Raw genomic sequence first — 26406 nt, forward strand, 5'->3', positions numbered from 1 at the left:
GCCTCGCTGGGGAGTACTGGTGACAGATCACTTCTGAATGAACAATGTTTTAAGGATAGCTGGTTTTAATTATTTGTTAAAAGAAGTGCAGAGTGTAGGATTCAAAATGTAGGATTGTAGAATTAGAAAAAAAAACCTTTTTTTTACTGTATTTTGTGTTTCATGGGCATTTTGAAGAATTGTGATCAATACCCCAGTGTAGGCAATTTGACCACTGGTTAATCTACATCAGCACAAAAAAAGTGCAGCAAAAGGGAGCCTGTTCATATGCTAAATACTCTGAAGCATTTTTCCCTGAGGTAATCTAGATTCTGCTGTCATTTATTAATTCACCTTCCATTATTCCTACAAGCTCAGAGAGTTTTTGAAGGAAGTCTACATGTGTTTTTTTAAATTTATTTGTTGCATTAGAACTATTAACATTTGTCTTTCATTGCTCTAAAATCACACTAAACATATTCACGAAATACCTGGTTCTGTGGAACCAGGAGGTTCTGTGGAACCAGGACCACGGAGCAAAATCTGACCCCAACCGTTCGTTAAGAAAGTTTGGGTGGCAGTAACTAATTAATTGGCCAAAGGTACATCAAACAAAGTGTTTATTTCCCTCACATAGTGAGAGAGAGAGACTTGCTGGTTTTTAAGTAAGACTTGTTTACCAGCTGGTTGTGTTTATTTATTGTTCCAGCCGCTCAGCAGTATCTTTAAGCATCCAGCTTTCGGTCATTCTGTTGTGTCACCCTTAACGCACCAACTCTCACACTCATGTTTGTTGCCTCATGGTGGCAAGATGGCTGCTATTCTTCAGGCATTACACCAATACCTAAGGAGGAAAAGAGGAAAAGAAAGGGTGGTTCCAGCCTTATATTTCTCATTTATCTGGAAAGGTAAAGAGCCTGCAGAAGACTTCTGCGTATACCTATGTACTAGTAATCTATTGTTGTGGAACAAGTAACCTCCAAAACAGTGGCAAAACAACAAAAATGACAACCACGAGACTACTGCAGGGGATAAATAAAGTGAAAACAAATGCTGATTAATTATTGTTTCACAGTTTCTGTGGATCAGGAATGCCATGGAGGCTTAGCTGGTGGGTCTGGCCCAGGGTCTCTCATGAAGTTCCAGTTAAGATGCTGGTAGGGGCTGCCATCGTGTGAAGGCATGACCAGGCTTGAGGATCCACTTCTGAGATGGTTCACTGCCAATATGGCAGTTGGCAGGACACCTCAGTTACCCACCACGTGGGTGTCTCCCATAGTCTCTGTGTTGTATCCTTTCAACATGGCAGGTGGCTTCCCCTAGAGCAAGCAGTCCAAGAGAGAGCAAGACAGAAATCACATTACTGTATAAACTAGCCTTGCAAGACTAACACTGTCCCTTCCACCCTTTGGGGAGAAGAGTACCAAAGAATTTGTGAGCATATTTTTAAGCCATCACTGCCTCGTTGGTCAAAACTGATTCATTTGTTTAGTCTAATTACAGCAGAGTCTGGGAAATAAATTTATCGTCAGAGGCTATGGCCATTCTTCCCTTGAAAAAACAGGAGCCCTACTGGCAGGAAGAAAGGGAAAAGGAATATTGATTGGGATTGCAACTAGCTCATGAATGTATGTAATGTATGTATGTAATGGAATTTTTGGAACTTGGTCAGATAATTCTAGAGTTAATCTGAAGGAAGGAACAATTTAGAATAGAAACAGTTTGAAAAATATGACTTTTTAAGGGTGAGAAGGGAATGACCAGACCTTTAAGACTTCAAAATACGAGATGAACCAGTAAGAGGCAAATGAATAGAAAACAATGTAGGGTACATAAATAGATGCTAATTTATGGGAAATTAATATTAAAAAGGATGAATTATTTCATAAATGGCACTAAAAATATGTGTTTGAGAAAGTTTCATTTACATTCTTGCTATACAACAGAGTAAATTCTAGATGAATTAGAAAGTAAAACATGAAAAATCAAACCACTTTAAGACACTAGCAGAAACTTTAGGTAAATATTTATCCTATCCCAGATGGGGAAAGGACTATCTAAGTATATAAGCAATGGACTAAATCGTAAAGGAAAAGATTGATTTTAATATTTAACATTACAATCTCTGCGTCAAAAACATCATAAAAATTTAAACGCAAACAAGGAAATTATGCATTATTGATATTTTGATGGGATATATTTATTAACAAGAAAAATACCTTAGCTTTGCTTGAGGTCTATGGCCCTTTTCTGTCGAGCAAATATTTCAGATTAAAAATAAAACAGTGGGAAAATATTAATATATAATGAGTTAATATAACTGATAATAAAACCTCTATCTTCTCAATAAAATGGGCAAAACCATAAACCTACAATTCACAGAACAGATAGACCAAATGGATACTAAACAGGAATAAATGGTCATCTCATTAGTAATCATAATGACGCAAATTAAAACAAAAATAAAATTTAATGTATGTATCGGATCAACACTCAGGGCGGCCAGAATGTGGTGAAAAGGGATTGTCAAACTCTGCTCGTCGATGCAAAGCAATTTTATAATCTTTATCAAGCCTTCAACATGTTTGTACTTTTTTATCTGATAATTTTACTTATAAGAATCCAGCCTAAGGAAATAACAGAAATGAATTTTAAAATGTACATCTGATGTGGTCTCAATATCAATTATAGTAGAAACAAAAAGAAAATTCCCTAAGTGTCCTACAATAGACTCATAGCTAAACAAATCATGGAATGTCCATATGATGGAATATTTGGTTGTTGTTAGAATATTTCAATGAATTTCAGTGACTCAGAAAACCGTTCATGATATAATTTTAGTTATAAGAGCAACAGAGTACTTAAAGTGTATATGACAATATATAAATTATGGACTACGTATTATATAAGAATTTAAAAAGTTTGAAAGAAAATAGAACAAAATACTTGCAGTGTATCCTGAAAACTATTTTGGGGGAGGGCTTGTAAGATTATGAAAAATTTGTGTCTAATTTAGATTTAAGAACTTCGAAGTTTTCTATAGCGCATTGCTTTGTGATCAGAAAAAAGCCCTCAGTAGACTCTAAATGGACTATTTCAATCTTATTATTTAACCTATCTACTGCTCTTAGGGAGTTGTAGTGTGTGTGTGTGTGTGTGTGTGTGTGTGTGTGTGTGTGTGTGTATGTGAGAGAGAGAGAGAGAGAGAGACAGACAGACAGACAGAAAAAGAGAAGGTGAGGGAGAAAGGGCAGAGGGAGGGAAGGGGGAAGGAGAGAGAGGGAGAGAGAGAATTTGGGTACTATAATTCTAGGGAATTTATGTATAAAAAATACTCAAATTCATTTTTGTCAGGAAGTGGTAGATTAAAACCTACAATAGTGTGTTAACTCTTTCAGGTCACTAAGGGACCAATTAGTGCATTAGGCTAAGGGGTGCTAAATTGTATCCTACTAGCCTGGAGGAGACCAGGCATGTCTTGCGGCTCTAACTCATATCACCACTGGGAAGTGATTCAAATCTGGGAAGAAGCTGGTTCATTGAATATTAATTGAATGGGTGAATAAATGAAGGAAAAGCAAAGAAGAAGCTAACAAGCTAACATTTATTGATTATTTTCTATGTGCCAGGGGCTTCTTGCTCATTATTTCATTGAATTCTCACGGCAGCCATAGGAGGCCTATGTTATTATTGTCAGCACCATTTTGTAGGGGAGGACGCTGAGTTTATAACCACAGACACACAACTACTTTCTTGCCCATCCTATTGGAAGGTGCTGGCATTGCTCTGAGTTAGTCACTTGCTTCCTGGGGTCAGGAGTACAAAATCCGTCTTGGCCCCCCAGAGCTTGGTTCAGGTTGACTGACATGAAATACCACAGTTGAAGACATCATTCCTTTTAAGACTGTGGCTTTTCTTTTTTATTTATTTTTTATTAAAAATTTTTTTGCAATGTGTATTTATTTTTGAGAAAGAGAGAGACAGAGCGTGAACGGGGGAGGAGCAGAGAGAGAGAGGGAGACATAGAATCCGAAACAGGCTCCGGGCTCCCAGCTGTCAGCACAGAGCCTGACGTGGGGCTCGAATCCACGAACTGTGAGAGCGTGACTGAGCCGAAGTTGGACCCTTAACCAGCTGAGCCACCCAGGCGCCCCGACGGTGGCCTTTCTGAGTATGACATAGGCAGTAGTATCGGAGGGAAGAGGTCCGAGGAAGGGAAAACTCTTTGGGCTGTCCGTCATTGGGACTGAAATCGGGCTACATGTCAGATTACTCTCTGAGCACTATTTTTAAGTAAAAAAAAGAAAGACGTAAAAAGAGGCAGAGGAGAGCAAAAGATTGCGGGGTACCTCAGGAGGACAAAGGGAGTACCCCACGACATGGGAGAAGGGATCTGTGGTTACTTCCTACTAATCATCGGTGTCACAAGTGTGCTTAGAAGGCGCTTCTCCTGTAGTCTCTTCAAGGCGAAAGGCAGGCATTTGCAAGAGTTGTGTGGGCTGCTAGTGCCGGCACAGGCTGTTTTTGTGCCTTGGAGCAAAGGAAATTGGTTCATAAAGAGGATGTATTCCTCACTCATTTCATTAGCAAGAAGCTGTAGCTCAGTAAGTTGGCTACTACAGGCTTGTAAATGGTTCTGGAAACCGACCCAAGCAAGCACCATACCGCAGTTGAATCCATTTCTGCGGGGGAGCCTGGGCTAGGGGAAGAGTTGGTTGCTCTGAATATTTCATGTTTCTATTTAGAAGGATTTTTTTTTCCATCTGAGAGGAAGCACTCTCCTGCTCAGGTGGTGACACGCAGTTTTACATTTCAGACATTTAAAGTTGTGAGTGCAAAGTTCCACAGCCCTATAATTTCATCTTTAAAAGGGAGATTTCAAGAAAGGAGATGAAAGTTCGATAAGAAAGCTTTTTATTCTTTGTTTGCTTCCTGGTTGGGGCACACTTATGTTTAGGCTTCCAAAGAATGAAGGGGGGTAAAGTGTTTCTTTCCATAAAGGAAATCCAAACTAGTGACATCTTTAAACAGATTTACGCCCAAATTACCCACTGTAAGTCCACAAGCCACATTATAAAAAATCACCCACATGGCCTTTTGTACTGTGATCCATTGTGTGATACCCAAACTCCTGGAGGAGGGAGAAAATAATGATTAGGCTTAAGCAAAGTGAAAAGATATTTTCTCAGCTGGAAGCTGTTAATACTTTAGCTGATAGAGACTTGGAGAATAACTCCTCTGTTGTGTGTTTAAAAAATAAATATACAAGTACCGGAATAATTCACAGGATGAGAAATCACAGGAGGGAGATAACAGCTGAGCATATCTGAGACTGATCGTTTTTCTGCTTATGGGGATGTTGCTCTTTTGCCCTAAGTCTTAGACTGTCAGTTCTTCTGGATGTTGTCTCCGGTCCTCTGGGCCTTGCTGTCTTTGAGTAAATACTGTATTGCCAACTCAGCCAAGGGGCTTACATTTTCATAGAAGACAGGTAATTATTGGAAACATAGGCAGAGGATTTAGGATTCTAAACCTCCTTCACACTTAAAGAAATCAAATCTATGTATTTTTCTTATGGTAAAGCAATATATGTTCATGATTAAAAAAAAAACCTGGAGAAATGCAGGAAAGCAAAAAGAAGAATGTGTATAATAATCCTACTAATGAGAGATAATCACAGTAATGGAGTATCTCTCTCTCATTTTCAATCCAATAGAAGTTTGTGTGTGTGTATATATATATATATATATATATATATATATATATATACATATATATGTTTTAATGTTTTTAAATGTTTATTTATTTTTGAGAGAGAGAGAGAGCGTGAGCAGAGGAGGGGCAGAGAGGGAGGGAGAATTAGAATCTAAAGCAGGCTCCAGGCTCTGAGCTGGCAGCCCAGAGCCCCATTATAGAGGTATATTTTACAAAAAATTTTCCTCACGTAGGACATACAGGTTTTTTTTTTTTTTATCTTCTTGGTCTCCCCTTCCATCCTTTTCCCTGAGTAATAGCTAAAAGTCTACACTTTGAAATGAGAACCAACAATAGGTAGAATTCTGAGTTTGCTACTTACATCTGGGTGACGCAAGTCTCAATTTCCTCCTGTAGTAAATGAAGATGATGATACCCAGTTTGCGGGGTGGTGTGAGGAACATGTGACACATATTAAATGTTCAGTAAATAGGAGCTATTACAATTTTTCTTTCTTTCTCCCCTTTTGGACTTCTGCCATATTGGTGTCTTACTCTGTCTTTTGCAGGGCTCAGCTTCCCCCACTCCCTGCCATACTAGTTTTATTTACAACCGTTCCCAAAGCTTTCTTTGGGTTTTGGCATCCTGTTTCCCAAGCTGCAGCCTTCTCGAGGCTGAAGGGCGGCAATTTTACCCAGTTAGTTGTGCCACTAGTGGTATCCATTCAGCCTTGAGACAGGACATTGACTTTCACAACCATTAATGAAAATTCACTCCCTTACATTTCTCGTGTCACTTGGTAAGTGTGATGTACTTTTCTTGATGGTTCTACCTCCCAGGAATGGACACTTATAACCTTTAGATATCCTCAGAGTAACCTTGGCCATATAATGTTTATCCTAATTTTCTGCTTCCTCTGTCTACTGACAAATGTCTTCAGTGTTTGACTAGAAGGGAAACAGTAGCCACATCTGTTACACGTGCAATCCCATTTGTTCTTCCTCTTCTTCCCCTTCCTCTGGCCATTCCCAAGTGTCCTTGACATGTTTCTTTCTATCAGCAAGACTGTTCATGTCGCAAGGTCTTTGGATTTCTGTGCATAAACTTCAATCTGTTCTGCTACCATGACCATTATTAGTATATATGATTACAGTTATTTATAAATCTTGCTAAAAGCTAAATTGTATAGATTCTTGAGTTGTTCCCCATAACATTACTAGAATTCTATGCCATCCAAAAATATGTATTTCTTTAAATTTTTCCTTGACAGATGAAGGCGTACAGTTTTCCATCAGGATATGATTGCCAGGATCAAAAACATTTCTATTCCTGAAATTATTATTTAAAAAAAAAGGTTAAAAAAAAGCAGCACTGAAAATGTTTAGTCTGAGTGCTGATTACACTTTATTTTATAGAGTATAAAGGTATAAAGATTGGAGATGTTTTGGAAAAGTCAGAACAACCCGGCAGTAGAATGTTTTAATTCCCAAGTTACAGTACATACCGCCATTTCTTTAAATAAGATAAAGAATTCAGCCAATAATAATCAAGTCTTACTTGTCTGAGAGATGGACCTAAGGATTTAGAGAAGGAGGTCTCTGTCTCTGTGGTAACAACCTTTCAGGAGAGGAGAGTATGGGCAGGAGCAGGGAAGCAGCATAAGAAGGTTGAGCCCCCATTAAGAACCAGCGCTGCTCTGGGATGTCCTTCTCTTATTTCAGGCTGGAATCTTGACTTTCCCTGGGACAAGAAAGATGGAGACATCTGTCTAGAAACTGGTAAATGGTGGACTGAGGGCTACCATACACAGGCACGTCTACCACCCAATATGTTCACATTCAGGAATGCTGTTTCCTTGGGTTCAGCAGTGGGCAACCTGTGAAGAATGGGCAGTCAGGTGTACTTCTTTTTCTCTTTCTTTGCTTGCTGTGCCCAGTAAGTAGAGCTACTTCCTTGTCCAAGGGTCCATCCACCAATGGAATGCTTCGTTTGGTGAATGGGCCTGGGAAGATTAAGAAAAATTTTTTATGATGGGAAAATTTTGGACATCTGCAACATTTGAGAGAATAGTAAATTGACACTGTGAACCACGACACAACTTTGGCATTTTTCAGCAGTTTTCCAATTTTGTTTCCTCTTTTGCCCTACCACTTACCTTCCATGCCTTTCTTGTAACTACAGCATTCTAAAGCAAATCTCAGAGAGGACATTCTACAAATGCTTCAGTAGATATCTCTAAAAGATAAGGATAGGAAAAATAACATCATCACAGTACCATTCATACCTAACAAAATTAGTAGTAATTCTTTAATGTCATCTAACGTCTATTCCATGTTTAAATCTTCCTGATGGTCTAAGAAGTCCATTGGTTTGTTCAAATCAGAATCTAATCAAGGCCTACACATTGCATTTAATTGTTAGTTCTCATAAAACTCTTTAATTTCCACGGCTCTCCCTTCCTTATACCCTATTTTCATGCCATTTCATGCCATTTCGTGCCATTTCATGATCCAGAAACTGGATCAGTATTTTCTTTGGAATCAGGGAAGAATTTGGATAAGCTATTTCTTTAGGTCTTAAGATTTAGGGAGCTAACTTAGAGGTCATGTGGAACAATATAGCAGGGTGTCTGCAGGCACAGTAATGTCATCCATCATGGTGGGACGGTGGTGATGACGGAGTGACTGATGGGACACGTGGGAGTGGCTCCAGGTACAAGATATGGAAGGTTGAGAACCACTCTGATGCAGAGAAGCTTAAATGGCAGTCTAGCAGAACAGCTGCCTTGCCAATGACCTCATTGATCATACTTATGTTCTTTTAAGAACCTTATCCTGGACCCAGAGGCCATAGGATCTGTGAACTTGGACTTCATGTGTTTTTCTCAGTACAGACGGTACTCTCCCCCAGCCGCTTTGGCTAGCTGGATTCTGTTGCTAATGCGTCACTTCTTCCATCTTTAGATGGCCTTAGTGATTCTAGTCAGTACAATGAAAATAGTTATTCACACGCCTACTGTGCGCCCTGCAGAAGAGCAGGGGTGTAGAATGCCATTTGTAAGGTGTCCCCTTTCAATCTCAAATTCAAACATGCTTGCTTTTTGGTTTGTAAAAGCTGCTTAGTTGATTCTTTGGGCTTTGAAACCACACGGTACTGATGGGAACTGAAAAAGAAAAATGAATTCTTTCTTGACGTGACCTCTGGGTTAATCTCAGCCATTCTGCTATCCTTCGGGCTCTAACTAGGTAGGAATGTGGAGACATGACAGTAGAGCCCTGGATTCCTTCATGGTCCACACCCATGTGGGCTGATCAGTATGTCTTATACATTCTTTATGATTTCCCAGAATAGCATGCTGCTTTCTCTTTTGGAGATGTGCTCCTTCTCCACCTCCATTGAAACCTCCCTAAGGTTCAGTTAAGACAACAACTCCATGAGGTCTTTCTTGAGCTTTCCAGCCAGGTATTTGTTCCTCATCTTTTTTAAAGTGCTAGAATTCAGTGGATCTGCTATAACTAGAATTGGTACAGACACCAGAGCACTCCTTCGTCCTCTTTCTTCTAATCTCCTCTCAAGACTGTAGCCAGGTGTCTGACCAAAGAAAAAGGGACGCATCTCCAACAAAGAAGCAAAACCAATCGGTGGTGGTAAATACTTGGAAAGTCCTTCTTTTTTTTTTTTTTTTTTTTAAGTTATTAATCGCCTGTGCCTTTTTAGTGAGTGGAAACTTCAGTCCTGCTCCGTGAACAGTTTTGTTTGTCTCAGTGTTTTTTGCATTCAGGGGTCACGCTAAATGTAGAGGGTACATAGAATAACAATAGCTAACATTTGGATAATGCTTATGAGAGAGCAGGTTCTGTTCTAAGCACCTTATAGTTTTTATTCGCTTAATCCTCGGAACAATGCTATGAGGCTGACACTATTACTGCCTCCATTTTATTTTCAGAGAAACAGAGGCCTTATGAGGTTAAGTAAGTCATCAAGGTTACACAAGCTTTGGAAGTGACAGAGCTGGGGTATGAACCAAGGCAATGTGGCTCAAAGGAAAATAAGACCCAGTCCTTTGGTCCTCAGGTGTTTACAGTCTGAGGGTTCTAACAAAGGGGGCAAATGTGATTCTCTCCCAGTCTTAGGATTTCAGACACATCCCACAGAACTGGAGGTAACCAACAACAGGGTGGACTCTTAGATAAGGCCACAGCTGAGACCGGTGTTGAGAGTGGTTGTCCTGCCATGCACCCGGAAGGCAGGCAGTTGTAGGTAGGGGCTGAACTGAGCTCCCTGTTAAACCGTAAAGCCTCCTGCAGAGGGCGTTATTGGGTGCTGTCCTTCAGAAGTGACTGGGAGCATCAGCTATATATGGAGGCTGGTCTTTCTCTGAGGAATTCACCTTTTATTCTCGTTCATTACCATCAGTGAATCTAATTGCAGGATGCCATTTTGTGTGGTGTGGACTGACTGGCTATTAACGACTATTCTGAGGAGACCTTACTATTTTACCATTTGAATATTTCTTTAGAATTTCCTCACAAAACAACAGATTATATGGCAGCCATGAAACCCTGCTGAACTGAAACCACGTGGAATCGTAGCCAAATGTTGGGATGGCATAGCAGTCCCCACAGAATTTCTCTGGGGATTTGGGAATGTTCAGAGTAACCCTCTATCTTAAATACTGTGTTTTTTAGCCAAATGGGTTTTCTGAGAAAGAAGAGGTTTTAAGGGCTTCTCTGGAGATAAATGAGCATATAATCATCTGCTCTAGAGGGAAATGGTTCCAAATCTTGGCATAAATCTGAGAAGTTGTTGCCTTAGAAACAACTAATGTTGTGTAACTCTCTTCCCTGGACAACCATTTAGGGTCTCTATAATTTGCTCGCTTCTACCCACGGTTTTTAAACCTTTAACCCCAGGTGAGAAATCTTAATCTCCTTCTCCAGTGCGGATGATAACAAACAACCTTTCTCTCTTCCCCAGACATTAAACATTTGGTGGGGACCTATCTCCTTCTTCTTGAGGGGGATTCTGTTAAGGTGGTGGAGAAAAATCCACAGTGATAGGGCCATTGGGAGTTTGATGACATCTGATCTGGGTTGCTCAGGACTGAGAAATTTCCTGGATTGCAGGATTTTCACTGTTAAAACCAGAATGGCTGTTCACCATAGTAGTGGCATGGGCAGTGCTCTAAGGGAGGATGCCCAGCTCTTTGGCCTCTGGGCTCTGGACAGCTCCAAGTTCCTCCCCTAGCATCATCAGTGGAGGGCCGTTCAGAGCATGGTCCCTACTGAATTGTCTGGTGATTGCTCTTTCAAAGATTCTCTCACAGCAGTTACATTAGAGAAACTGCTGGAAATATTACACACAGCCAGATTCAGTTCAGCTCGTTCAATTTTACTCAATTTATCAAGCCTACATGGAGTTTCTATAAATACTATACTAGAGGCAGGGGATACAAAGATGAACAAGGCTCAGCTCTGCTCCCTAGGGACTCTGTCTAATGGGAGAGATGAAGGTGTAAGCAAAGAGACACATTTCAGTGTGATGGGTGCTGTGCCAGAAGTGGCAGCCAAGACATGGGGAGGGGCATTGTTAGAGTAGTTCACTATGTGAGGAGGTCAAGAAAGCCTTCCCAGAGGAGGTAATACTTCAGTGGAGAGTTGGAGGATGAGTAGGCATTTACCAGCCGGACAGTAGGGAAGAGCACTTCAGGCAGAAGCAAGAACATAGAGCAAAAGCACAGAGAAAAGAAATGATCTGTTGAGTAGAAACTTCATGGTACATTTAGGGAACAGCAGGTCTGGCTGGAACACAGTGTTTGAAATAGAAGGAATGGTAGAAGAGGAGCCTGGAGGCAAGGAGCAAGACATAGACCATGAATGGCATTGTAGGCAATTATAGTAATCACATGTCCGTCTCCTTTCCCACTTCGCTGTTTTTGTTTTTGTTTTTGTTTTTTTTCCCAGATGATCCATTCTCCCCCACATAGCCATTGGCTTCTTTGAGCTAATCACAATGATCTCATTTCTCTTGGCAGTGGCTTGTTTAACGTTTGAACTGAGACAAAAGTCTGGCCTAAGAGATGTGAGATGTGTTGAGAGCTCTGTAGGAAGAGAAGCCTTCTTCTCCTGCTGGAAGTTGTCATGTCTGCATGTTTGGCAGCCATCTTGTGAGCCTGAGGATAGCTGGCTTGAAGACCAGCTGACCTGCTGAGGAGTTAGGTCAGAAAGATAGGAAGTGCCTCGGGCCTCAGAGTCACTTTCCCTTAGGACATTTTGTTATATGGGATACATTTTACTTATTGTTCTAGCCATTTTGAATTGAGATTTCTGTTACTGGTGGCTGAAAGCCTTTAGTGACGTGGTAAAACACACTAAAAAGTTGAAGCTTTTGGCAACAGGAGAAATGATGTAATATTATGAGTTTTGTTTTAGGATATTGACTCCTATCTGCCAGTAGCCATAATCCCTGCCTTTAAATCCTAGATACAGAAACACATTCATTCATCTAGTATTTTTTGAAACTTATGCAAAGTACAATTCTACATGCTGTAGATACAATGTCAAATGAGATATGCTATGTACTCTTGGGGGCATTTGCAACCCCTTAGTGGAGACTGGCAATTGAATCAACTTCACGGTGTAATGTGGCCAAGTGCTGTGGTAAAGTTACACCCAGGATATTGTAGTGGTGTTGTAGGGCTCCTAAATCAGTCTGATAAATCATAGAGTGCTTATCAAGGAGGTGATGCTTGTGCAGAACCGGCTGAAGACCCCTGAAGCAGTAACTAGCCATCCAGAGAGCTGCATGTAGGTCCAGATGTATCCACATCTCTGTCCTTCTGTTTCTGCTGGGGTCCCTCTGACTTCAACCCATTTCTGGGTGCCAGAGACCTAGTCTTATATTTGCCGTGACTCATCTCTTCTAGGTTTAGTCTCTTGCTTCTGTCTCTTGAATTGGCCGGTTCATCTATTCTAACTTACCTTTTGGTTGATTATATGTTTCCAACTTCCAGAGTCTTTCTGTGTATGTGTTCATATATTCTTGACTTCACAGATTTTGGTTTTTGCCTGCTGTTTCTGAACATTTTCTTGCTGAAGAGGCACCTGGCTCATGTTGAACCTGTCTGACTTTTTCCTACCCTTAACCCTCAAATGGTCTCCATATGTGGGCTGAGATATTAGCTCCCAGGACATATGAATTCAATGTACTTATAATAATGACTGTGAGCCTCACCATGTTGTCATTTTGAGACTGATATAAAAGGTCATATTGGTTTAGAAAACTTTTGGGTAAAAATTAGGTGGAAAATAATTTTCCTTTTCCTTTTGGCATCGTTTTATTTTGATGAGGGTAGGTCTGAAGACTTTTCAAATGAGAAACTATATGCACAGCAGTATAACTTTTTTATTTGCTACAATTATTTGTCTTATGAATGATGTTGCTTTCGTGTGGGAAGAGTATTAACAACTCTTTTAACATTATGTGAAAGGCCTTTCTCCAGAGGGTGAAAACCAAAGATGGTTCTCTGGCTTATGTAACCTTCCTAAGAATTGATTAAGTGCATCAGCCCCAGAGGGGTAGGGTATTTGGAAAGGTAGAATGGGTTTCCTAATGGTTTCTTGTAGGTTCAAAACAGCTTACTGTTTACTTTCTAAGGTCACTGAGGTTGAAATTCAGTAGGTAGAAAGTGTTTAAGTAAAGAGCAGAGATAATATTACTTTTCAAAAATTAGAGATACCACATATTTTCTTTCAGATATTAGATATATTTTCAAGAACTCCATTGAACTTAGAAAAACAATATAGCTCAGTATAAAGAAATCGAGCAACAGAAAAAGATACAAAGAGGAAAAAAAAAGTCACTCCAAATCCTACTACACAGAAATAACCATTGCTAACATCACTGCAAACATTATCCTCAGCATCTCCTTCGGATGAGATTGCTCCTATTCAGAATGCATGGTTTAAGGTCTTCTATTATTTCCATTTCCTGATTGCATTAATGACAGGAAAGGTTTCTTTTCCCTAACATTTTTATTATTAGTTTTGGTTACCCATGGGTTTTGCATGGATAGTGGCATTAAATGACCCTTACTGTGCCATCTTTGACCAAAGTACATATTTCTTCCAACTGGAAAAAACTCATATGAAAGAGGCTTAAGTGTGAGATGAAAATGTGTGGCTTCAGAGCTTTGAGTTACTGATCTCCATGGCTTATACTACTCAGTTCCCTCCCAGGACTCCCATTTTGGGGAGCCATTTATTCATCATCAGATATTATTGATATTCATAATTCATAATTGCATGGAACCACACAAATCCTAGTAAGAGACATAAAAATATGACACACTTTATTGCTTTCTAAGACATAATTCAGCAACAAAGGGAAGTCATCCATTCATTCATTTTACTAATCATTTATGGAGCACCGGACATCTGGCACTGGGTCAGATGCTAGAGACAGAAAGACAATAGATAAAGATGTAGTCTCTGTCCCCAAAGGAGTTCATAGTCCAGTAGGGAAAATAAACACATTGACAAATACTAATCGCATCATATGACATGTGCCTCTGATATGTAAGTAAACAACAATAACAAGAGATCATACCTGTCAACTAGTTTATGAGAAATACAGTTAGTCCTTGAGCATGACTTAGGAAGGAAAGAGTGATCCCATCTTGAGGTCTTCAGGGAGCAGAAGTATTTGAGCTGGTCCCTAATGGATTTGCAGTCTTTTAAATTGGCAGGGATGGGTGAAGATAGTGTTCACAGAGGAGGCAAGGCCACAAGCAAACCAGAGCACAGAGATGGGCAAGAGGGGTGAGAAACGGGGCAATTTAAGTCATGCAGCCACTGGAGCTGAGTGTTCCTTTCTGGCAGTTGGAAGGATATGGCTTGCAAGGTAAGTTAGGGTGAGGTGGGTGACGCAGAGTTCTGTGTCTTATTCTTTGTACAGTGGGAGGTGACTCCAGGTTGCAGTGAGGGAGTGACGTGATCAAAGCAAGGTTTTGGTGGATTAATCCCCAAGCAGGAGGGATTAAAAGAAGAGAAATGCAAAGGAACTAAAATTTATGCAACACCTGTTACCTGCAAAGCCCTGTGAACTTACTGCTCTTTGATTCTCAGGAATATACCCACAAGGAGGCACTTTTATTTCCATTTTAAGTCTATAGAAGTTGAGGGTCAAATGGCTTATGAAATTTGACCAAGGTTCCAAATCTAGAATGTGAGAGTCTGGTTTAGTTTCCCTGCCTGTCTGCCTTCAAAACATGGAACATGGTTTGACGTCCTTCCTCTGCGCCATGACCATGGACTGGCATCACGGAGCTCATAATAGTTACTCTGTTTGTATTGAATGTGCTAAGACACAAAGTTATAAAAATGCATGGTTTGTTCAGGGTACAATCTCCACTCAGCCTTCTCAAGTTGGAGAGAGTTTGATAGACTAGCAGAAGGGTCTAAGCCTTGCTTTAACCCTAAATTGCTCTATTAGACCCTGAACAAGAGCAGCTGGAACAAAGACTCTCACAACGAATATTTCAAGCTTTGATGTTTTATTTCTTTCTATCCAAATAGAGTCTCAAGCCCTGCAGGGAAGGAAGAAAGAGAGGGCAAGTCATGATGGGGGTAATGGGAAGTTTCCTGCTCCAACTTGCTCGGAACATTTTAGCCACCTACTTTACCCAGACGCCCCATGCTGGCAGGTACCAGTAGAGAAACAAAAGAGCGATTTTGGAGTTGTGTGGCCCAGCAGGCCTTCTCTTTGCCCTACCTGCAGGTGTACCCTGTGGGTGTGTGTTCACATACACGTGCTGTAGTGACGGAGTGGTTAAAATCAGCCAAAAGATTTCTCATCTCTCTCCCCTGGATTCTGTTTCTCTAGTGCCATGTAAACTTTCCTAACCTTTTTTTTTTAAAGTAGAAAAATAGTCTGGAGATAATGAATATTCATTTAAATGACTTAGAAATACTTTCAAACAGGTTCAGAGGAAAAGAAAGACAAGTGTTAAGGAAAAGAAAGAAAGCATTAAAAAGCTAGCTCAAAAGCCTTGTGAGTGGATTTTGGAAAGAGACCTTTGATAGGATTTCTGATAAATTTTACATACATAGAGAGGAGGGAAGGAAGAACTCTCGAAGGTGTTCAGGCTGGTAAATTGTGGCATTGGTCACAAATCCTAGAGCAGTGCCACGACTTCCCTGGTTCCTCTTGGGCACATCCCCATTTCACCCCTTCAGAGGCCCCCAGTCAACCAGAGACTGACCCAAGTCAACAGCGTCCTCAGGAAGCTTTCCCTGTTTCTTTGCGTTTCATCTTAGTGCAAAAGAAAAAAGCCACAGCAATAAGGTTCATGAGGTGGCATGAAAGTCTTCCTTTTTCTAGCCGCTTCTTCAGTACCTGGGCTTGGCAGCATCTAGCTTTGCTATGGAAGAACAGTCATTGAGATCATTGCATCAAATATTGTTAGTGATTAAGACTCAATGTGGATGACAGATGGCGGCTCCTAGTTTCTACAGTAGGAGACAGCAGTGCGACAAAGCCCGAAAACAGCTGTAGGGGTAATGGTTGGTGCAGACAGCAGCAGGATGTTGAGCTTGGTTTTGAATGCCATACTGTGGGGGTGACGGGAACAAATTTGAGCACATTCAGAGGAGAGCAATGAAGACCAGGCAGCATCTGGAAATCTAGGGACACTGAGAATGCTTCCTCCAGAAAAACAAGAGCCTGCAGTGGCACATGACTTTGGAGTTAGACTGGTTGTATACTGCTCCGGGCAGACAAAGACAGATGGGTGCCAGAAGTGCATTTTATGAAAGAAATAACTTTTCTAACAATGATAAAATGGGCTGCTGTGAGAGGTCATGAGCTCCCTAAGATCAGAAATGTTCAAGTGTATGCGTTTGGTGACCTTCCAAATCAAGGGTTCTGTGGTTTGATGGTTTCCGAGGGTCTCACAAATGACCTGTTTACACAAGTGCATGCACAACTGTCAGCTTGTTGATGCGTCTTTCCTTGCCTTGCAGTCTCTTTTCTACCCAATCCATGCTGGCTTCTGTCCCAACCACCCCGTGGGGACTGCTTCTGTCAAGTTACCAGTACCTCTCAGTCATCAAAGCCCATTGTCTCTGTCCCTATCTTCTTTCAATTTGGGGGAGCATTTTGCACAATGTCAACTCCTACATTCTGGAAACAGATCCTTCTCTTGGCTTTCATGACCTCATCCTCACCCAGCGGCTTCTTCCTACATCACTGATTTCCATCTCAGTTTCTTGCGAGTTTTTCCACCTCTGCTCAACTTCTAAATGTTGGAATGCTCCAGAACTCCTCTTAGGATTTCCTTCTCCTCTCTATATTAACTCTTTGTGGAGGTTTAAGAACATGGGTATACATTCCTTGACTTTCTTCTGATGCAGAGGTGGAGTCTATGTCTCCTCCTCTAGAATCTGGGTAGTAACTCATTTGTTATGTAGCAGAAGAGATGATTCCTGACACCAGAGGCTAGATCAGAAAAGGCCAGGAAGCTTCTACCTGATTCTCTTGGGACATTGGTCTTTGGAATCCTGAGCTTCCGGGACTGAGGGGGTCACACTGTGGGAAAGCCTAGGCATCTGGAGAGCCCACATGTAGTACTCTAGCCAAAAGCCCAGCTGGGGATCCGGACATTGGGCAACAGAGACAAGCCTTCTCTGTGGTGCTCTGTCCAAACTCTTGACCCACAGAACCTGAGAGTGGAATAAAATGGTTCCTTTATGCTACTAAGTTTGGGTGGCTTGCTATACAGCAGGGTAACTAAAACACTTCCTAAAAGGTTTCATTTTATAGCATGACTTGAAAAATCAACTATAAATGACTTCAAAATCCACTTTCCAGCCCTGATCTCTTCCCAGAACTCCAGACTCTTTAATCTAATTATTTAAGTATCTATCTGATCTCTCCACTTAGTTTTCAGTAAGCATTATCTCAAACTCCATATAACTAAGACATAAAGCTTGACATTAACCCTTGACCTTTCTTTTTCTTCCACTTTTGCCTACACCTAGTTTTTCAAGCAAAAACTCCTTTAGTCTTGCTTCCCCATTTTGCCCTCAAGATGACATCTTATACAATAGCAAGTCTCCACAGTGTCCCTGGGATCTGTCCCTTTCCCTCCATCTCATCTACCTCTGTCCTAATCCAAGTTAACATTTTCTCACCTACTGCAATATCTGCTTGACCATTTTCCTGTGTCCATTCTTATCCTCTTAAAATCCATTTTTAACATGAAGTCTGTATTAGTTAGCTATTACTATGTAATAAATTACCCCCCAAACTTAGTGGCTTAAGACAACAACATTTAATACCTCACAGTTTCTATGGGTTAGGATCTGGGCAGTGTAGCTGGGCCCTCTGGCAATTGGTCTTGGGCTCAATTGGGAAGCATCTGCCTCCTAGTGCCCTCATGTGGTCGTGACAAAAATCCACTTCCTGGGAGCTGTGAGACTAAGGGCCGCACTTCCTCTAGGATTGTTGGCCAGAGGCATCCCTAATTTCCTTGCCACATGGCAGCTGGCTTTATCAGGGAAAGGGAGAGGGCAAGAGAGAGAGAGAGAAAGAGAGAGAGAGAGAGAGAGACCTAGCTAGTCAGAGGCTTTTGAAACCTAATCATGGAAGCGACATCCCATCACTTTTAGCATGTTCTGTTAGATAGGAGCAGCAAGTCAGTAAGTCCAGCCCACATTCAAGGGAAGGGGATTTACTCAGGGCACGAAAACCAGGAGCTGGGGTTGTTGGGAGCCATGTCAGAATCTGACTGCCTGCTACATTGCCCCAGTGTGATCTTTTAAAATCATCAATCGCATCATGGTACGCCCCTTCTTAAAAACCTCCGGTGGCAGATATATGCCATCATACGTTTGTCTAAACTCACAGAATGTGCGGTACCAAGAGCAAAGCCTAACATAAACAGTGGACTTTGGGTGGTTATGATGTGTCAGTATAGGTTCATCACTTGTAACAATGCACCGCTCTGGTGGGGAGGTTGATAATGGGGCCGGGGCATGTGAGAAATATCTGTATATGCTTCTTAATTATTCTATCAACCAAAACTGCTCTAAAAATTAAATATATTTAAAAAGCTATCCCCTATTGCACTTTGGAATGAATTCCCAATTTCCTATTGCTTTACAGAGCCCTACATGTCCAGCCTCCACCTCCTTTTCTCGCTTCTTATTTCACTACGCTTTCTTTCACCCATTTCACTCCAGCCGCCCCATCTTTCTGTTCCTTGAATTCTCCAAGTATGCTCCTTCCTTGGGCCTTTGCATTAGGTGTTCTTCCCTTTGGACCACCTTCCCCACGGTGTGTATTGGGGTGGCTGGTTCTTTTCATGCAGATCTCAGCTTCCTTGTTACCTCCTCAGAGAGGCCTCCCTGACCACCCAGGGACTCTCTCCTCTCTTGCACGTCCCCCTTTTTGCTTCTCTGCACTGCTCTGCAGTATTGATTATTCTTGTGTGTGTGTATGTTGACTTATTTGTCTGTCTCTCTCCCCCCTTCCCTCCTGCAAATGGAATGTGGGCCCCATGAGAGCAGGGACTGTTTCTGTCTCAGCTTCCATTGCTTTCTCCATCCTCAGATCTGCATCTGGATCCTGGCTGGCTCCTGGGCTGGGCAGGCTCTCTGGGAGCATTTGATCCTGCCGGCTGTGTCCACGGGCACCATCTATCGTCCCCTCATATGGGTGGCCCAAGTAACATCTCCGCTCTATTTAGCTTTTATATTTATACTTAGCTCTTATATTAGATTTTCTATTTATACTTATTATCTTTGTGGGGATTCAACTTTGAATAAATTCCTTGTCAGAAGTCCAGATACCACATGGAAATTGCTTCAGCAGTTCAACCAATGAACAGATTGGATTTAATATACTGACCAGTTCCAGCTTTGGTTCATTCACTCTACATGTTCAACAATATCAATCTCTGTTAAGAGGATTACCAGAGATTTTCCAATATACAGTTTCCATGACTAAGGTTGTCAGAATAGCTAATAGTTATAGGATACGTCTATGGTGGCAGATACTGTGTCAACTGCTTTATAGGTTTCAACTTATTTAATCAATCAACATTCCCATCCTACAGATGGGGAAAATGAGGCACAGAGAGGCTAAGTAAGTTGCCCAGGGTCACACAGGTAATAAGTGGCGAAGATGGAATTTAACCTCACAGTCTGACTTTAGAGTCCTTGTTCTTAACTAGTGCATGTTCTTGCCCACTCACAGTAGGCAAACTTCTGCAAAAGCCCTCCATCACGACTTAGCACAGGTATAGACCGGTTCCCAGACCCGTGCAATCCCCACTAGGTATTTTTTTCAAAACTGTGCAGAGCTTCGAGTCTCTTGATTTGTTTACTGTCTTCATTGACTGTATTCCTACCATTTTAGGGACTCTGTTTCAACTATCTGGGAGAGAGAGAGAGAGAGAGAGAGAGAGAGAGAGAGAGAGAGAGAGAAATGTCAAAACACAAGCAGAGACATCCTCCCAAGTGCCGTTGAAGCCATCGGTGCCACCCAGGGCACAGACTGTCTCTCGATATCCCTCAGATGCACCCTGGCCCGTAGTCGCGGGAGGGCTTTCAGAAATTTGTCTGGGGGCGCCTGGGTGGCTCAGTCAGTTGAGCGTCCGACTTCAGCTCAGGTCACGATCTTGCGGTCCGTGAGTTCGAGCCCCGCGTCGGGCTCTGGTCTGATGGCTCAGAGCCTGGAGCCTGCTTCTGATTCTGTGTCTCCCTCTCTCTCTGCCCCTGCCCCGTTCATGCTCTGTCTCTCTCTGTCTCAAAAATAAATAAAGCGTTAAAAAAAAAATTAAAAAAAAAATTTGTCTGGTGTTTTGGCAGGAAGAGAACAGCTGTTAGCTTGGTTATCACCTGAAAAATACTCCCTTGCTCTAAAGATGTTATGGGCTCAGTGACGCTCCCTGTGTGCCACCACTGAGCACTCTCCTTTGCTGTCACAGCGCAGGGTTTCCTGTGGAATTGCCTCATTCTTTGTGCATGTGGAGCTATAGCAACACCCGTGGGGGCCCCCTACCTGAACTTGCTTCCCTGCAAATTTCTCTCCGCACACATTTGGAAATTTAGCTAGTCATTTTCCAGCAAAGCGATTCCTCCTGCCCTGATGATAACGACCAAACGGCGGACAACAGGGACAGCCCCTGTGGCCAAGTACAGAGATGGAATAAACAGCACCCAGCTTCTTATTCCTTCCCTTCTGAGAAGGAATAGTGATGTCTTGCAAGTCAGGAGGAAGACAAGTGTCCAAATAAAAATGATTTATTGAACACTATTCAGGGTCCCTCTGGGAGGACTGTCACTGGTGGGGTTTCCGCAGGGAGCCAGCTGCAGGCTGTGCGTGCAGAGGGCCTGAGCGTGGGCTCCATTTTCTCTGGTACACGCCGTCTCTGGGTGGGAAGAATGCTATTTTTTTGTTTAAGCTGAACACTCACCTGAACAAATAGCAGATGTTGATGAATATTAATTTGTGCTTAGATTAATGCTTCAAAGTGTCAATTTAATTTCTGTTTTACTCTTCAGCCCCTGATTGTAATGAGCTACTTCAGGATGTGGGGAGCGTACACCTGGGTGGGGGTGGGGCTGGAGGTCTCCTGGGAGCCTGGCCAGGTCCTCGGGCTTTTATCTCTCTGCAGTGGGACAATTCCAGAGGGGTCCGGGTGGCCCTTAGAAGTCACCCAGCAGCTCACTGGCCCAGTGGAGAGCTGGCAACTCCTCAAGGACACACACACACACACACACACACACACACACACACACACCCCAGACAGCCATTTGACTTTGAGGAGAGGCGGGGTTGCTGAGTGCCTGCCCAAGCTGGGCTCTGAGCTGAGTGGACAGGCTGCTGGGTGATGCCATCATGAAGTCCTTTGATGCTACCCCAGGCCATCTCTGTCACTGGATTTGCAGGTTCCTGAGAAATTTCATTCTAATCGATATCCTTATAGGTCCACATGGGGAGGGGAAGAGGACCTGCTTTGGGGGTCAGGCATATCAGGGTATAAATTCCAGCCCTGAATTTCATCAGCTTAGGCCCATTTCTTAATCTGTCTGGGCCTGTTTCACTGCTTGTGAAACGGAGCCGTCAAGAGACAAAACGAGGTGCCTGTGTCCACGCTTAGCAAGGGCCTGGCACCAACTTCCCTTCCCCCCTTCCCTCCAGAGGGGTAAACCCATTCCCAAATACCATACAAATTGAACTTCTTACTGAGTTTTCAAAATTCTGTCTGTTATAAATGTTTCTCTGTGTTGCCTGATTTCCTAATTCTCCCTGTGCCTCATTAGTAACTTGGTAAGTAAGCATGACAAAGGTTTCTAGTTTGAGTTTTCTGCCAGAATAATGTGAATGCTACGATTTTTACAAAGGACACAAATGGCACCGTATTCTACATTCCTCTTGTTTCTCGTTCATCTATGTTGCTGTTTCTTTGTCAGTTGGACAAATAGAATGGCTTCTTCCCTCGTAGGAATCACCTTCTGTGGCCCCAGCCTCTGGCCTGCCTGGGACTTGCCTTCACCACTTCACCTTCTCCCTCCAACCTTGCCGGCTGTCATCCCACAGACACACAGGTTGATGGCATGTTGTCTCTTGAACCGCAGTCAAGAGAATCCTGGGTAGTGGCGATGTGCAGAATTGCAAGGCCAAGTTGTCCTGCCGTTGAAACTGTTGATGGCAGGTTTGGGCACACAGTGTGGGTGCCTACCTCCCTCTTGATATTTTTCCGCACTTAGATGTTATATTAGTTTCCTAAGGCTGCCTTAACAAAATACCAAGACTGGGTGGCTTAAAATAACAAATCGGTTATTTCATAGTTCTGAAGCTAGCAGTGCAAAACCAAGAGGTTGGCAAGGCCATACTCCTTCTGAAGTGTGTGTGTGTGGGGGGGAAGAAACCACTCTGGCCTCATCTAGCCTCTGGTGGGGGCCGTCCATCCTTGGTGTTTCTTGGCTTGTGGCAGCATAACCGTGGTCTCTGCCTCTGTCTTCACAGGGCATTCTCCTGTGTCTTCCCATCATCCTGTCTCTGTGCATGTCCAATTTTCCTGCCTCCAAATGTGGACACGGTCCCCTGTCTGTGTCCAAATTTCCCCTTTTTATAAGGACACGAGTCAGATTGGATGGGGTTCCACCTTAACAACCTCATCTGGAATTGGCTAAATCTATAAAGACCCTATTTCTACATAAGGTCACATTCTGAGGTCCTGGGCTCAGGACTTCAGCATATCTTTTTTTGTGTTTTTTTTTTTTTTTCTTTTGCAGGAGGGCGGGGGAGAAACACAATTCAACCATAACATACATAAATTACTTCTTTTCTTTTTTCTTCCTTGGGGAGCTGGTCAACCCTTCAGGTTTTACCTCTGTTTCAACCCCAATCAGCAAAACTCTTCACAATCTGGCCATTATTCATTTGTCCAGTTGCTAAAAAAGTCTCTATTAGGCACTTACAGTATGCTTGGTCTGGAACTTCTGTATCATCTCATTGAATTTTCAAACATCCTAAAAAGGTATCATTGTTCCCATTTTACAAAGGAGAAAACAAACACGCAAATATATTCAGACACTTGCCTGTGTCCTCACAGTCCCTGTCAGAGCTCAGTGTGTGAGCTGAGGGCTTCTGACTTCCAGTCTATTAGGTCAGAACTGTATTGACATGGCAGCCATCTTTACTTTTCTATTCAACTGTATGTCTCTACCCTTGACCGCAAGAAATCCTGCCTGCCCTTAATCTCATCTCTTCCTCAACACTGTCTGGTCACTCTCTGTCTTTGTCTGGCTATTTTGGTGACATTGGCCCCTGCCTCCCAATCAGATCTGCGACACTGGCTCCTACTGGCTACTTCTCCCTTGCCCTTGTGTTCTATTCCCTTCCAAGGACTTTTCGCTTCCCTGCCTTTCTCCCTTCTGTCTCACTTGCTTTGTTCTCTTGATTCTTTAAACATGCCACTCTCCCCTGACTCCTGGAGTCATTCATCTGCGTGAATTTAGCGGCAGTCTCTAGCCTTCACATTTATATATTACGGACAGCAATGTACTTCTTACCATTTGACCTCCTTTTTTTTTTTTTTTTTAAAGCAACACTCATAGCTTCTGATGTATTTTAAACAGCCTTAAGACACCACTTTATACTGGCACACAGCCCAGTTCCTTACCTCTGCCGCTTCTTCCAAACATGACATTGGTCCCCTGGTGGATATTAGCTGTTCTTTCCCAAGCACTGAGAGGTGGCCTCTTGCTAATGTTATTGTTCAGTGCTTTTTTTTTTTAACACAACGTAAAGCGTCTAGGTGTCTGACTGCAGCCACCTGAGCTCATTTTAAAGATCACCTGGCAGGTAGGTCTGCCTGTTAGAATAGCTACCCAAAACTACCTTAGGATGAGGAGAGGCTCGCATTTTTAAAAAACCTCTAGAAAAGGAGATGTAGTTACTCCCTTGATAACATTAAAAAAAACAAAAACAAAAACAAAAATTCCCAACCTCAGATCTCCTTATTTTCTTCTGTCTGTATTGTACATGCTCATGTCCTGAGTGATCTTGTCTTCCTTATAACTTTTTAGGTACTATTTACATGCAAAAATGTCAAATCTAATTCTCTCAGTGCCATCCCCAAACTCTGTATTTTTAGCTCTCTGCTACCCACCTGGATGTCCTGCGGGCACCTTGCACGTAACTGTCCTCCACCCTGGTTACATGTCCCCTTCCACTTCTCGTCTGTATTCGATGAGGCTGGTGTCCACCCCCCATATCCCAAGCTCATTACTATCATTCCTGATTCTGTGTCCAATCAGTTAGAAAAACCCTGCCATCCCAGCTCACACATATCTATATACCTGTCTGTTGATCCTTGTTCTCAACATGGCTCACCAAACTTGAGCCCCATTGGCTGCTCTTTCTCTCCAACCCAAAGAGGCTTCTCTGGAGAAAGTAAACTTGACCACATGGTTGTCTTGGTTTTGATATTGCCCCTGGCTTCCTAATGCCGAGGGCAAATAGCTAAACTCCCTAGGTTGTTATTTGAGGCTCTCACAAATCTGACCGTGACTGACTTCTTATTCCTCAAATTCGGTCCCTCCAACGTCTCCCCACCCCAAGCATACCAATCTTCTGCCAGATGGGGCTTCTCATACCCTTTCATGGCTTTGTGCTTCTGCATGTGATGCCTCCTCTCTTGGGGATAGCCTTTCTCCCCTTCTCTAACTGACAAATGACTTCTCACCTTAGGCTGACAGGAATCCCCCCAGGTAGAATTACTGGCTCTCTCTACTTGCTTCATGGCATTTTGTTCATAGGTATGTGGTCCTACTCTAAGCTTTATAATTATTTCTGTGTTCCCATCTGCCTCCTCTACTGGGCCCTAAACTCGCCAGCACCTAGTACAGTGCCAGGCATTCCATGAGAAAACACGAATGTTTTTGAATGATTGAAAGCATCACAGTCTCTAATTCAACTCCACATCTCTTTATCCCTTTCCCTTCATTCTTCTTTTCTTTTTTTTTTCCTCCATAGAGAAGGATATGATTATCATAACCCAAAACCCACATTGAGTAAGCTATGAACAAATATATAAATAAACAAAGAAACGTGCTGGAGTCAAAAGAAGAAGAAGAAGAAGAAGAAGAAGAAGAAGAAGAAGAAGAAGAAGAAGAAGAAAAGAAGAAGAAGAAGAAGAAGAAGAAGAAGAAGAAGAAGAAGAAGAAGAAGAAAAAGAGAAGGATCTGATTATCATAACCCAAAACCCACATTGAGTAAGCTATGAACAAATATATAAATAAACAAAGAAATGTGCTGGAGTCAGAAGAAGAAGAAGAAGAAGAAGAAGAAGAAGAAGAAGAAGAAGAAGAAGAAGGGAAAGAAGAAGAAGAAGGAGGACGTGGAGGAGGAGGAAGAGAAGGAGGAGGAGGAGGAGGAGGAGGGAGAGAAGAAGGAGACAAAGGAGAAGAAGGAGAAGGAGAAGAAGGCGGCCATAGGATAAAGTCAAGGGTAGGGTGAGTACATCATCTCTGCCTGCCTGGCTCAGTGCAGGTGCTAGAGGCTGGCTGCAGGACTTCCTGGGCTCCCCGGCAGCCCCCAACAAAGAGCACAAGGTTGGTTTATTTGATTATTGGTATCCACATAAAAACATATGGCTCTGGGGGCGAACAGGAACTCTAAGTCTTAAGACCCAAGAGAAAAAAATCTCAGAAAGGCACCACATAACTGGACAACACCACCACCCTCTCTGTCTGATAACATAGCCAGCACATGGCAGGATAATTCCTGGCTGAGCTATGGGAGGGAAGTGTAATATTTGCCCAGTGCCCACATTAATGAGTTTTAATTAGAAAAGGTAAGCATATTTCCCCTTAGTCTGTGTCTGATGAACAGGAACAAGGAAAAGAGTTGAGAGGGGAGGGTCCCATCCTCTGACTAAAAGTCCTGACAGCTCCACTCACTAACTCGCTCGCTCATTCGTTGTTTCACTCATTGGGCAATATTCTTAATTGAATGCCTATTTCATATCAGGCTTTATGGAGGGTTTTCCCTCCACCTCCTACTGTGCAGTCTGTCCCATCCTGAGTTTGGCTGGGAGGTATGCTACCATCTATCAGCTCTTTCAATCAGAGGCCAGAGGATGCATCTGCTTAAATTGCTTCATACAGGATTCAGCACTGGAACTGGAGGTTTTTCCGTGGCAGCTAATGGTTGTCATAG

At 42.4% G+C, this 26406-nt stretch overlaps 1 long non-coding RNA gene across 5 annotated transcripts in view; it reads left to right on the top strand.

Moving 5' to 3' along the window:
- The window catches only part of LOC102901843, a 116430-nt gene that overhangs the window by 45272 nt on the left and 44752 nt on the right, over window positions 1-26406 (top strand). The window contains exon 8 of one of the 5 annotated variants that reach the window (XR_006595233.1): window positions 25222-25321. The exons of the other annotated variants lie outside the window; for them this stretch is intronic. This is a non-coding gene — a long non-coding RNA (uncharacterized LOC102901843). Of the gene's footprint in view, window positions 1-25221; window positions 25322-26406 lie in introns of those variants that run through there. 5 annotated transcript variants of the gene reach the window in all.

The sequence above is a fragment of the Felis catus genome, chromosome A1 (assembly GCF_018350175.1).
Source record: "Felis catus isolate Fca126 chromosome A1, F.catus_Fca126_mat1.0, whole genome shotgun sequence".
Lineage (NCBI taxonomy): Eukaryota > Metazoa > Chordata > Mammalia > Carnivora > Felidae > Felis > Felis catus.